Source organism: Chenopodium quinoa, unplaced genomic scaffold, assembly GCF_001683475.1.
Source record: "Chenopodium quinoa cultivar QQ74 unplaced genomic scaffold, ASM168347v1, whole genome shotgun sequence".
In the NCBI taxonomy this organism is placed as follows: domain Eukaryota; kingdom Viridiplantae; phylum Streptophyta; class Magnoliopsida; order Caryophyllales; family Amaranthaceae; genus Chenopodium; species Chenopodium quinoa.
Genome location: NW_018745240.1, coordinates 2142261 through 2146552, shown reverse-complemented (window position 1 = coordinate 2146552; position 4292 = coordinate 2142261). Strand labels below are relative to the sequence as shown.

The window sequence follows — 4292 nt, the reverse complement described above, 5'->3', positions numbered from 1 at the left end:
GGGTTGTCCAACCGGTTTGCCGGTTGGGTTGCTTGGACCAGCTTTGTCTTCGCCCCTTTCAATTCTTTCCTTAAGACGGGTGCGTCTTGTTCGGAGTGACCCGTCTGGGGCCATATAGGTTTCAACCTCAAAGTCGTCACCACTATCTTGGTCCGTGTGGACCTCAGCCTTGGCCATAGGCCGTTTCTCATCAATAGGCGATACAGACTCATGGGAAGCCATTTTGGAAGTACTCTCCCCACAGACGGCGCCAAATGTTTTGGGGTTTTTGGAGTCCCTCGGGAGAGTTACAGTTCCAAGACTGGATGCTGACCGTCTGTACCTGCAAAACAACAAAGACTCCGGTTGGGTGGTGTTCCGCCTCTGACGATCAAGTTAGTATGTGTACGGACGGAGTTAAGAGTGCGGAAAGTAAAGAGTCATCTCGGATTCCGAGAGAGAATAATTAATATTGCTCTTGTTGATTGGTATTTTTGAATGGATGCATTTAATGGGGATATATCCCTATTTATAAGGTCTGGAGAGCAGCTCCCCTTCTTTGGGTTATGGATCCCAAAGGTTGGTGGGATGTCTCATGGATTGGGCCAAGAAGGCCATCTTCCTCTTCATGACTTGGGTTGCCACGTGTCAGCAGAGGATTTACTCGTTTAGATCCTCTCTGAGGGTGACACGTGTCACCATGCAATTGGTCCACGTGGACCTGAGTATTTTTACCCTGAACAACTACAACTTTAGTTGTTTTGTTCGTTCTATTGTAATAATAAAAGTAAGCAAAAGATGTATAAGTTTGAATGTAGAGTATATTACAAATAATCTAAAGACATTCACACATTGTTATCATCATTCACACACATTGAAATAATGAAATTTGATCTTTTAAATTTTTTTTCTTTGTTCTTATTTGCTTGACACACATTCCTTATAAATTTATCCTTATTTAATTAATATATATAACTACAAATTATGCGGACTTAATTTATTATTATTTTTATTTCTAACACCTCACTTTGTCATTTCCATTAACTACAATAATAATATTTTATAGAACGAGGCAATACTCAAGAATTTAAAAGAGGGATAATTTAATCTAGAAATATCATGATCGAGTACAGCTTTATTGCTTTATGTAGAACTTTAGAATTATGAACAAAACCTTGATCCACTAGTACTCACCAACTAATAATCTCTCTTCTTAAAGAAATTAAAAGACGCCCTTTCTCATATCTTCCTTATCTTCTGCCGTATGTTTTATGCTTTGCTTGATTCTCTTTAAGGCTCCACTAACTTTAATATTTTAACTATTGTATTCAATGCACGACTCATATTTCCTGTAGTTGGTGATTGGTATCGATGCTCTTCGAAAAGAATAAATGTCGAGAATTTAGAATGGCTTTCGTATGCTTTAAATAATTTTGTAAGATAAAATTATGTCTTTTAGATAATACCTTTTTGTTGTAATTAATAAAAAAACGGATGTAGTATTAAAATTAAAAATAGTTGGCTTGGTATCGTTATTTGTTTTTGGTTTTCTGATTTTTTGAAAATTTAAAAAAATAAATAAAGTGTTTCTAATTTTCTATTGTCATTTTTCAAAATTTTCATGATTTTAATAAGTTTGACTAATTTTTTTATAATTATATGACATATATCATATAATTTTGAAAAAACAAAAATAAAAAAAGCAGAAAACCACAACGATATCAAACGGGCTTTAATTTTGTCATTGCGTTATTTCCCAAAATTCTTCACATTATATAAAGTTGAACCAAGACATACAATTTTTGCCACCACAATTCCCAAATTGTAGAATTGGCCGGAATATTAAAATGTCTCCGATTAAGCTTATTTCAGAATGCTTTGTCCGACCAAAACCCGACGTCGACGACTCGGAAAGATACCACTACCCAAGTCCTTTAGCCTTAAAATTATTATCATTAGGTAACACACAATATGGTCTCTTATTTAGTACCTCATCATACAAATCTAAAAATTTCTTTAACAACCTTAATCTCTCTCTTTCTCATGCCCTTGTTCACTTTTATCCTTTGGCTGGTCGTCTTGTTACCAAAAACTACGACGAAGAGCATAGTTGCTCTATCTTCGTCGATTGCAAATCCGGCCCCGGAGCTAGGCTTATCCATGCTTCCGCCTTAGATGTCACTGTTGATAACATTGTCAATCCTAGCACAGATGTCCCTTTGGTGGTCCAATCGTTTTTTGATCTTGGCGAGAGACAAGTCAATCACGATGGCCACACGAGGGCATTGTTATCTATTCAGATGACAGAGGTGGCAGATGGGTTGTTTATCGGATGCTGCATTAACCATTGTGTATGTGATGGTACATCTTTTTCTCACTTTCTTAACATTTTATCTAACATATTTGTTTCAGAAGAAGGAACAAAAGATGTTGTACTACGAAAACCAGTCATTAAGTTCCCTCCATCAATTTCTGAAGGATTTCCAACAGTTAAACTCCCATTTAAGGAACCTAAAGAGTTCATAACCCGATTCGACAAAGATCACTTACTGAGAGACAGAATCTTCCACTTCTCAGCTACAACAATGACAAAACTCAAGATCAAAGCTAATGCCGAGGCCAACAACAGTTCGCCACTACTGTCATCTTTTAAAGCCTGATGTGGATTTATCTGGCAGTGCATCACCCGAGCTCGAAACCTTCCATCTAATGAAGAAACCAAGTTTGCATTGGCAGTAAACATAAGGTCTCGTTTGAACCCACCATTGTCACCAGACCATTTTGCTAACTGTTTCGTGGCTGCAGTCGCGACTGCGAAGGCGGGTGAGCTACTCAAAAATGGGTTAGGTTACGCAACCAAGCTGATACATGATGAGGTAGATATTGTAAATGAGAAAAGAGCGCGTGAAGCGTTGGTGCTATCTTCTGGTGAGAGTCCTACAATTGAGTCTGCTGGGTTCATATCGCTTGGGACTAATTTTGTGGTAATGGGTGGTTCACCAAGGTTTGATTTATCCGGGGCCGAATTTGGGCTTGGTAAACCGGTGGCTATTCGGACCGGGTATACCAACAGGGCTGATGGTAAGCTAACAGCTTTTCCGGGTTGTGATGGTCCGGGTAGTGTGGATTTACAAGTGAGTCTTCTGCCTGAGAGTATAAGTGCTCTATTATTGGATGAGGAATTTATGACTTATGTTTCTTAATGTAAAGTAAATCTCTGTTACTCAGCAGTTTCGTAAATAAAATGTACCATCGTGATTAAAGTGGTACAATTTTATCATTCATTTCGTAAATAAATTGTATCACCGTGATTAAAATGGTATATTTTATTTACGAAAATGTCACTGTGAGAATAAAAACGTTTCTCACAGTGAGTATTTGTTTTCAAGTATTAAATCTTGTAATGTTGCGACTTGCATGCATGTTTTATTTTATGATTTTTGTTTATTGCACTACCGTACCAACTGATTAAAAAAAATTAAAAATAAAAGTTGCTGTATCAAATGTTAATGTTGACGATAAGTCGATAATTATACTTTGTTCTACTTCTTTGCAGTTGTACATAAAATTATTCCAATATTAAATTAGATCCTATGCAACACAAATTTAATAATTTTTGAGAAATTTTTTACTTATAGTACCAAAAAAAAAAAAAAAAAACTTAATTTTATTTTTTTATTTATTTATTTTTTTTAACATCACAAAATAAGTTTTATTATAACACTACAAAATAAGTTCAAAATTTTGATTTTACTACCACTTAACAGATTTCATCCACACTTAATAGATTTCATCCAAAAATAAGTGAGGGCCCACAACGTCCATGTGTCACCATATTATTGGTCCAAAAATAAAAGAAAAATAAAGAAAAAAGAAAATCTTATGGTTTGTTTGACATTGTTTTTTGTTTTCAGTTTTCTTTTTTTAAATAACAAAAAACCAAAAACAGGAAACAAGAAACAAGAAAAAGGTGTTTTCACTTTTCTGTTGTCAGTTTTTCTAAATTATCATAATTTTAATAAGTTTGACTAATTTTTAAATCATTAAATGACATATATCATATGATTTTAAAAAAACATAAAAAGCACAGCGATGTCAAACAAACCCTTAACTAATAACCCAGCCGCCTCAATACCTCACCCCACCACCGGCTACGCAGTCGCTACCCCTGTCCCACCTCCGACACCCCCTTTGTCAGCCTAACCATTGGAAACCCACCCCCTCCCTTTCCCATAACCCAAAATCGACATCCACTCCTTTCCCCAACTAAAACAACCATTCATTTTACAAACTCATCAAAAATACTCGCTAGT

General features: G+C 35.8%; 1 pseudogene; it reads left to right on the top strand.

Annotated features, from left to right (window-relative positions):
- Positions 1 to 1690: 1690 nt before the first annotated feature.
- LOC110711175 lies at positions 1691 to 3659 on the top strand (annotated as a pseudogene).
- Positions 3660 to 4292: the final 633 nt, after the last annotated feature.